This window comes from Zea mays, chromosome 9 (assembly GCF_902167145.1).
Source record: "Zea mays cultivar B73 chromosome 9, Zm-B73-REFERENCE-NAM-5.0, whole genome shotgun sequence".
NCBI lineage: Eukaryota > Viridiplantae > Streptophyta > Magnoliopsida > Poales > Poaceae > Zea > Zea mays.
Genome location: NC_050104.1, coordinates 77,946,928 through 77,957,014, shown reverse-complemented (window position 1 = coordinate 77,957,014; position 10,087 = coordinate 77,946,928). Strand labels below are relative to the sequence as shown.

Sequence of the window (10,087 nt, the reverse complement as noted above, 5' to 3'; positions counted from 1 at the left end):
AGCCAGATCAGCAAGAACATGTTTGGTAGTATACTTTCATAATTTAGGTCAGTTCGATGGTCTTTTTATACTAAGGCATTTAACAATGGAACACAGGGGTTTGGTAGTAGAACCCTTGGTTCGAAACCGTATTATTTACAAGATAAGTGTCTATACAGTATCCCCCAAGGGCAGGCGAAAGAACATATTGTCGTTCCAAGACTCATACCACCTTTTTAAAGGTAAATTAGAAGAACTAGCCCGTTGTTTTTGTCCTAAACTAAACGGTAAGGGTGTTATCAACCACGACCACACAATTACGATTATGATCTTATATAAAGACACACTACATAAAGATACCAACCGATACACAATTACGATTATGATCTTATATAAAAAAAACGACCTTTTCAACCTTGAGCATATCATTCCGAAACACAATTACGATTATGATCTTATATAAATAGAGACTGTTCTAATCTTTTATTTATTTTACATAACAAGAAAAGAATCACGCTCTGTAGGATTTGAACCTACGACATTGGGTTTTGGAGACCCACGTTCTACTGAACTGAACTAAGAGCGCTTTCTTACGACAGGAGATAAAGCAGTAAAGAAAAGGATGATTTTTGTACCGCATGCATATAGCAAAATTAAACTCTTAATTTTGTCCAATTTGAATCGATCTCAATTGATCCCTCGTTACTGCCCATAGGAGAAGTAATAGGTAGGGATGACTGGATTTGAACCCGTTACATTTTGTACCCAAAACAAACGCGCTACCAAGCTGCGCTACATCCCTTTTCCAAATTGTTGTACAGTGTCATTGTACAAAAAAAACCCCTGTCTTGTTTTCCACATCGTAATTTTATCCTCCATCTATATACAACTTTCTTGTCATTTCTTCTTTTTGGTTTCATATAATAAATGATATACATCAGAAACCCAACCTAACCTTTACGTATTCGTTTCCTTATAACATCACTCTTTTTAGTGCTCTTTTTATTACTACTCGATTTATTCTGTATAGATTGGTCTATATGTCTCCCATCTGTTCCCAGGACAGGGATAATACCCACAGGTGATTCCATACCCTTAAGCTTTTTATCATCGTGTATATTATCAATATTTGTATCAGTACCTTCATTCATCATTGCAGCCTTGGCCAGCTTTTCATCATAGCGCTTTATTAGCTTTTCAGTTTATTCCTTTTCGCGCTGCATTTTAGCTAATAGTGCATTATTATATTCCGTCTTAGCTGTTATATCTAGCTCTGATATCAATGCGGCTGCTAGCACACTAGTCTTTTCCAAAGAAAACACATTAAACAGCTTGCTTAACACATGTATTGCTACACATTCCAGTGTATAGGTGCCCATACCTCTAACAATATCTTTATCTTTATCATCCTTCAATTTATCAAGAAGGTAATCCCTAGCTGATTGTCTATCCTTATTGAAGAACTTCCCCTTCAACTGGCCTGCAGACTCATGGACGCTACCCTCATCAAAGTGGATAGTCAAATGCTCGATTTGAGTTTGAATCTCTCTTAACTCTTCGGGGGTTTGATTCGTATTATTACTACTACGGCTGGCTAGCAAGTCAAAGACTTTCCCCTTAGATACCGGATCTGTGTTCTGTTTGCGGTTAATACCTTCTTTTTCGTAACTTCCTAGGAAGTTATCCCAGAAGAGATAGAGTTTGTCTATAATATCAGGTGTAATCACAACCCCTTTTTTAGCAGGGGGTATCCATAGATCGGCGTTGTACTTTTGATTTATAAGTTCCCACCTTCTAACAGTCTTTACCACATCACCCCCCGAACTTATATTAGAGGGTGGCTGAGTCAGCTCCAGCCTATAATCATTTAGCCTGTACTCTCTTTTATAATCGTCAGAGTCGCAGTCTCTTGACTCTCTAACAAACTCCCTTATAACATTATGACACGGGTTAATCAAACTATTCTTGAGTTCCGAACTCTTTGACAAGATTTCTTTATCAACAAAAAAGGCGCTGTCCCGAGCTATCGTTATTTTTTTTACAGCCTCCCGCAGTAGTCCTGAGGATATTCTATATGTCTTTGTCATTTTTCAATTCCATTTTCAGAGCCTCTTCCCTGGCGGATTTTATCTGTCAGTCTTTGAGACGTTGTTGTCTTCTTGACTGAGCTGTCGGTACCTGTTATTTGTAATTATCCCTTGTGCTCTATCACGACTTGTGTGATAGTATGGGTGGGGCAAAAACATTATGTTATCCGACACCCTGGAAGATATGTGTTGAATATGCTCAATAAGGTAGTGTGTATTTATATAAGATCATAATCGTAATTGTGTTTCGGAATGATATGCTCAAGGTTGAAAAGGTCGTTTTTTTTATATAAGATCATAATCGTAATTGTGTATCGGTTGGTATCTTTATGTAGTGTGTCTTTATATAAGATCATAATCGTAATTGTGTGTTGCTATACTTTTTTACGGCGAGCGCCGAGAAGCGGGTAAAAATCGCCCAGGTCCTCGATAACATGAACTGGAAAAGGGTTTTCTTTTATACCTATACGGGGGAACCTAAGATAAAGCCCATATCGACTTAACGGTCCACGATTGGGATCGCGCACGAAAAGGCTAAACACAGCCTTTTTCTTGTCCTCGGGACAGCGGGCTAGTCCCGTGCCTGTTTTTTTGAGTTGGGGTACACAATCTTCCTTGTGACTGCCAAACCAGATTTCCGTTTTTAGGGAGAAGGTGTAGTCTTTTTGAACGGTGGTATCGTCAAGAAGAACGAGGCCCGCCCCATTTCTGGGGCGGGGGGAAGGAGAAGTGGGACTGTGGGTCTCCTTTCATTTCATACAACCTGATGGATTCGATGCTTCTTTTTGGCTACCTTTTATATGACTCTGACTATTGCTGTTAATAGATACCTGCTTGCTTCTTGCTTACTGGCAACCTTTATAAGATCTCCACCTTCAAGCTTGAGTACAAGCAGCTCTTTAAAAAAGGGGAATTCCGGTCCCTCCCTATCCTTCATGTGCTCTTTCAAGATCACCCTCGACAGCGCAGTTAGGTCTTAGAGAAGGAACTGATTTACCTAAGTCTAAGTAAGTAGCCAACTTCCGATAATCATTCCTAGCTTTGCGCTAGATTCAGTATGGTGATACACATTTTAGAAATAACAAGGGATAATAGCTCTTCTTAAGAGAATGGCTGCTTTGGGGGAGTTCTCTTTCCCTCTAACCTCTAACTCGAAATTGAATAAGAGAAGACAAAGCTACGCATTCACTCGTAGCACTCGTTAGGCCCCCCATGAATATGCATGGAGCCATGCGCATGATTCCAAGAGCGAGGCGAAACTAAATAAGAATAACCAGTAATGTCACGAATGAATGAAGCAAGCACTTTTAGATGGTATCGATCAGAGCCAATCCACCCTGTTCTTTCCTGATTATCGTCACTTAAATGAAATCCCACTAGCTGAAATAGAATCCGTCAAGTAAGAGATAAGCCAGAGATCCAGATCATTAGAATACGTTACCGGTCCAAGATGGGCCTCATCGCGAAAAAGAGTATGTTATTCCTATCACTAGGAGTAGTAGCGCTAGCGGCGCAGAAGGAGAAAGTAGCTAAGCGCTAAGAAGCTATCTAGAGAGTTTCCAGCTGAGGTTTCCTATTGGTATCGGCGGAGAACGGATCTGAGAACAGCTTCTGATTTTGTTTTGCAATCAAGTGCAGGATGAAATGGAAGATAATCAATGGAATCCAAGTATCTTTGCCTTCCTTCTTCGCTTATTATCTTTGGCCAATGTCCCAAGAATAGGTTGAGAGAGAATATCCCCTAGCTTGACTTCCAACTCTTCACAGAGCAGTCGATTCGGTCATCACATGTTACTGGTTGGATGACGATCGGAAAACTCTTAGTAGGTTGGGATCAAGAAGAAGGATTGGTGCCGGACAAGAGATAAGAATAGAGAGAGAGTGTAATCAAAGCAAGGGATAACGGTCAAGTGCACATTTCATTCATGTCAAGGCTATCTGAAAAGCAAGGGAAATCATGATTCATTGGATTGGCAAATCAGACAGATTTAAGAGCTATACTTGGCTAAAGCATAAGACAATACTGCGGTGAAAGCCTTAAGCCAGGAAAATAAAAAAATGTTAATGAATTATTGACCCTAGTCTAAAGGTACCAGTATCTTTCCCAAGCACCAACTCGCTTTCGATTTTTTATGTGGGCTCCATTTTCCTTGTGTTAAAAGTGCCAACTTCTTAGTTTTCGTACTTGAATTCGGAATTGGCAAAACTTGATCCTATTTGACCTACTGTATAGATAGCCCTATTTAATAAGTTGCTCCTATTTTGGTATTTCGTGCATCCGTTTCCACCATCCATTTCTGCCTCCTGGCAGAAATGCAGGGAATGTGTATCGTTCTAGTCTCTTCGAATCAATCAATATGACTATCGGAAGAAGAATAACTACCTTCTCGAATCGAAATCAAGACTCTTCTCTTGCGGGAAGCGTAAGTAGTGGAATGAGGCTGGAACCCATCAATATCGCTAAACCTGGAGAGTTGCTTGTGTTGGGTTCAAAGTTTCGCTCTACCAAGGCAAGGCAAGATATAATATAATACGCATCCAGCTTTAGCTGAATATAGTGAGTGTTAAGCAAAGTACAGTACGCCTTTAGTTAAGATTTATCCCAGTTTAGTTCCTTTTTAGTTTAGTTAAGCCATTTAGTTTAGTTACGTGAAGTCGGCCCTCGAGTCTTAGTAGAGTAGCCTAAAGCAGTGGAAACTTGCCATGCATTCTACTCAATAGGGAAGTTAAGTTATAGAAGTCTTTCTTCCTCTTCTGGTGAAGCTAGCTACTATCGTTTCTATTGGTTTCTCAAGAGGCTCAAGGTCTTGCTCTACCTAATCCGATCTAGTTCCGGTCTGTAATGATGGATAGGAAGGGTTGAGAGAACTACGTATCTCGCCTAGCATTTGTGTGTGCGCACCTGCTTTTGGGCGGTTAGCGAAACGAAAGTAAAGACAGCTATGTGTGATGAAGTAAGCCCTACGATGCTCGGTTAAGTAAAGACTGCTGTTATCTCATACAAAACAAGGACTCGGGAGAAGAACTAGTTATCCCCAGAGGGGGAACTATGATTCTCTCAGATGTGTCTATCGATATAGATCAAGTTGAGTGTTCAGCGAAGTATGCTAGCCATTGGCCTTACGTTCAGGATACTCCTTCCTGTCCTTGCGATGTTTGGTTAAGTGTTATCAATCAGCTTTCCTCTTCTTCCAGCATTCTTCTAATCATTGGTTTGCCTCTAACGATGGTTGAATAGCTCCTGTTGTTTGTCTCCACCTTCCTTCTCCCTGTAAGTTGTCCTCATACTCCCAGTTCTTTCTCTTCTTTCTTTTCTTCCTCTACGACTTTACTATACTATATTATTCTTGAATAAGCTAGTGATTATCTGAGGCTTACAGTATGGTATACCGAGGGCTAACTCCACTACTTCAGATTGTTGAATCGAATATACCTTCTATATACCTAGCTTAGAGTATTTGAACCTGTTACGTCGATTGCTGAACCACTTTGACGCGTTGGCTTTGGCTCTGGCTTTTCCTATATCTGAATGTTTCGGAAGAGTCCGTGGCTATCCTGCGCGAAAGAGGAAGAACTCAACTCTTTGCAAAAAAAGGAGCATCGCTCTAATCACTTATGGTTGTTCCTTTCCAGGATGGATGGCTACTGCATATTATCATATAGAAATCAAATGAAAACCCTACTGAATTAGGCAAGCGATTATTCGCATCGTTGCTTAGGTGCTCTAACAAGCCGCAATTGGTTAGAGATTGGATCAAGTTCCAGGCTTTTTAAAAAGTGCCTTCCAGCTTACTTAATTGACTCGCATGGGCTTTCTCGCTATAAACGAACTAAACGAAGCGCCTAAAGAGAGAGATCCGCGGGACACCAGTCAATAAAGTAAAAAGAGAGTATTCTCTTATGTAGTCTTATTCCTTCCCACCCCCTTGTGGGTGCTGCTCAAGCAGCTCAGGAGGCGCCAACCCCACAACCACAGGTAGAAGGAGTTCCAGGTGCGGCGTCCAGATCAGGGACTAGTGGCCCGGCCCGTCCTGTTCGGATGTAAAGGAAAGATGAAAAACTTTTCTCAAACAGTGGGGAAAGGGCCCCATACGTCAAAGCCAGATAAAGAATCTCCAACAAGATTCGAAATTGGATCGTTCAAGTCCAAAGGATAGAGAAGAAATCCTCATGGTCACCAGAAGATTTTTCATCGAGACAAAACGCTGCTAACGCTGTAGTATTGGAATATTGGGACTACTATACTACTGCGAGCGGGAAAAAAAGAAAAACCTTCTGTCGACTAGAGTTTGATGTCGATTTATCCACACTTCCATGACTTCTAGAGGAAAGCTAACTGCTTGCTGGCTGGGAGCTGTATGAGCGGTAACGTCCACGTACGGCTCCGTGAGAAGGTGGACGGAAATTTGTTGTACCTCACTCCCGTCTTCAATGGGGTCTGCTCTTTTTTTTTTGGGAGAGTATGCCAATATGATCTTAATGAGGTGCGGGGCTTTGCATCTGACATTCGTTGGGCTTTCCTCTGCGTCCCGGCCTTTTTGTGCAATAAACCCCTCCGGCCGAAGACTAGTGATAGGTGGTCCCGCGGAGCTTTCGGAGAAGGGTAGCCTAGTGTGTAAGCACAGCAATGAACCGCGGCGAACCCTCAGACGACCCTTCTAAGATAAGGGGGGAGACCCTCAGTAGTGGTGACCCTTTGACTCTTCCACTGACTTATATATGTACCGAATGCTCATACGGGAAAGTGAACTCCTGGGTCTGGGGGTTGCTCCGAGAAAAAATCCTTTCTTTCTCGTCCACTCCAGGGGGTGCGGACACACCTGCGCGGATTACAGGTGACGGTTACAAGAATGGCGGGGAAGTGAAGAGTACCCGACGACATTCAGGGATGAATGTAGACCCATCGGGCAGGGATAATCATTCCGGTCCTGGGAGAGGTGGCGACACCAGTCTGAGCTGAGGGAAGCCAGCCAATTGAGTCACTGAAACGACCGCAGGAGGCGCACCCTAAGCCCAGCTTCTCGGAGCTGCTATTGCGAAATACGGCTTCCTTAATATACAAATTTCCACAAGGGGGCTGGGCTGCTCGCCTTCATAGAAAGGCGACCGGGCCTAGATTAGATGTTCGCCTTTTTATAGAATAGAAAGAGAAGGTAAAGGGGGGCTTTATTGGTAATGGCTGAGGTCCATGAAAGAATCGCTGGAGCACATCAAGCGGGCAGAAGAATGAGATGGCTGATACACAGATATGGGTTTTATTGGCCAAACATGGAAAAAGATTGCAATAAATACGCCCGAGGATGTCCAAAGATACAGACCGATTAAAAACCTGTAAGCGGAAGAATTACATGAAATCATTAAACCTTGGCCATTCCGAGGTTGGGCAATTGAAACAATTGGAAAAATATATCCTCCTTCCAGCACCTTTTAACAATCTTCTTCTGTGTTGAAGCGTAATAGGAAGAAGCCAAAACATTCTTTCAAGAATCTCCAAATCCCCCATCCACATAACCCCTTATTTTCTCTCCAATGGTAGATTCGAAGAAATTCGCATGCTCATATCGTGCTCTCATCCCAACCCCAAGAAAATAGAACTCAAAGAGGAGCCATATGCTTCATATATTGATGGTTTCTTGGAGGGATGGATCCTAATGCAAGCAAGCCGGAACTCTTCCACATAATTTTCAAGGCGACGCTTGGGGCCTTCCATGTTATAGTCAGCCAACTCTATTTTCTCAGGTACCTGAGAAAGAGTAAGAACACCTGCGTTCCAGTATACCATCCTTCCATGCAGTAGTAATCCCCCCCTCTAAAAAAGTAAGTTGAGATTCAAAGCATTCCCGTAAGCTAGTAAGTCAATCAAAGCTATAACTCTATTTGTTAGTTTCAGGAAACTGGTACATATTTATAATAATAATAATATATATTATATCTTTATATTATTATTATTTGGTATTTACCAATTTTAGACTAAGCATAAATTCATTTTGAAAGAAAAGGCAAATCCCCAGAAATAAAGGATTTTTACTACGTTACCCTCAACTCAAAAAGTACTCCGGCAGCGTGAGTGAGTACAGGCTCATATTCCTATTTATTTTCTGACAAGGGAGGGATGCGTAGGATTTCTTACAAGAGAGATCGAAGATAGGGAGGTACTCAATATAATGTGTACTCTTTCAACTGAAGATGACGATTGAACTTTGGTACCGCAGCAAATGATCAAATGGACCGTGGGTACTAAACTAAACTAAGAGTAGTAACAACTATTCCTTCGCAACTTCGCCCTTCGCACTTACCTTTCGTCCGGTACGTTGTTCAAATGTTTTTCTGGGATTATGTTGGTGATCTTGAAGGGTTGTGGGAGTATGCATGGGGGCAGTCTGTTGGTGACAACCTGTTGAACTCTGTTTATGCTATGGGTAAGTGTGTGCAAGACTTTATGGCGGATGAGAAGATTCACAAGCCTACGCTGCTTGGGCCGCATTTTGCTTTGCTGGTAAGAAAATGCAGTAAGTTTGTTTTTTTCCGTCCTGTATTGTTGGTGGGTGATTACAGTATGGCTTTAACTACTAATGTTTGCAATCAAAAGGTTTGGCTGTATGAGCATACTCAAGTGGTAAGTCTACGACTTGGTTGGTATCTGTTTCCTCGATTTAGAAACAGGAAGCTTGAGAACCAGGAGTGAGTTCGTCCCAAGGGTGGGTTCGTGAGATGGATAATGATAGGTTTATCATGCAGCCTTTGTATACGCTGCTGACAGACAGACGAAGAAGCTTTTTTGATGTATAGCAACGTGCGTGAGCCGTGCTAAGCAATCATATTAATATCCTTCGCTACTTATTTTGGATGCTGGTGGCTTGGCTTATTAACTGCTCTAAACCTTGCAATGATCATGGAGGGCGCGTTTGCACTCGTATATTTTATCGGGTCTGGCACTCGTATATTTGCATATTCCCGTTCTCGTCCTATAGCCTATAGCGGATCACCTTACCTCAAATAAGAAAGAACTAACTGGCTAACCCTCGCACTCCAATAGCCTGCCTCCAAAGCAAGAAACCCATCTATAAGTCTATAAGAGAGCCCTGGCACTATAGACCCGCAAAAGGGTTGATCGATCAACATGCCAAGAAACTAGATCTGCTGTTCCACACTTTGTCTTTTATTTGACGTATTCGACCTGGCGCCCCAAACAGAAGGCAGATACTGGCAGATCTACTCCTTTCCTATACTATACTATACCGCCCCGATACCCAGTTTCCTTGGGTAAGAACAGAGATGAAGTCCGTCCCTTAGCCTAGTCTATATCCACTAATGTTGTTGTTTTATAGAGGAAGACTGTCTTCTCGGGGAAGACAGGCTTTCGAGGACAAAAGGAAAGATACATGAAAAAATCCCAACTTAAAGTAGTGGAATTGCCAAGCCTATCGGGTAAGCGAACTGTCTAAGACTGGCGAAGGGAAAGGACTGGTAGGAAACCCAAACTCGGATAGTTGGGGAAAGGAATGCAAGTATGCCAATGATAAAGAGTAACCATCACACACTTTTCCAGTAGGAATACAGGCATTTCGACCTATCTTTTTTTACTTTGTTAGGGACTCATTCTTTCTAGCGTACAGTGGCACTTGTCACCAGCTCTGCAACTCGTACAGCTATTTCTTCCTCCTTTTAACCTACAACAGCGCTATACCTACTATTCTCTGGCCTTATCTTTCAAGAATGTGCTTGCGCCAGTTGATCTTTCGGGTATGAAGCCTAGACAAGTAGAAGGGGAGAGAGTAGCGAGTTGACGAGCGAGTGCTCTGCTCTATCATTTATTACAAGAAAAGTCAAGCTTGAAAACTGCTTCTTCTCAACCAGGATACGAGCCAATCCCTAGCCTAGAAGCGAGGAGAGAGGGTATTTCAAATTCACAAAGCCAAACTGACAAGCGAGAGCCGGTGAGTAAGGTGGAGGCAGAAAGGAAGTTGTATGAATCTCTTTTTCCCGGAAAAGTATACTTGTGAGGAAATCAAAACCAAGAG

At 42.2% G+C, this 10,087-nt stretch overlaps 1 non-coding gene across 1 annotated transcript; it reads right to left on the bottom strand.

The window, feature by feature from the left end:
* Positions 1 to 491: 491 nt before the first annotated feature.
* Positions 492 to 565, bottom strand: TRNAW-CCA (transfer RNA tryptophan (anticodon CCA)). Its single transcript has one exon. It is a non-coding gene; the product is annotated as a tRNA-Trp (tRNA).
* Positions 566 to 10,087: the final 9,522 nt, after the last annotated feature.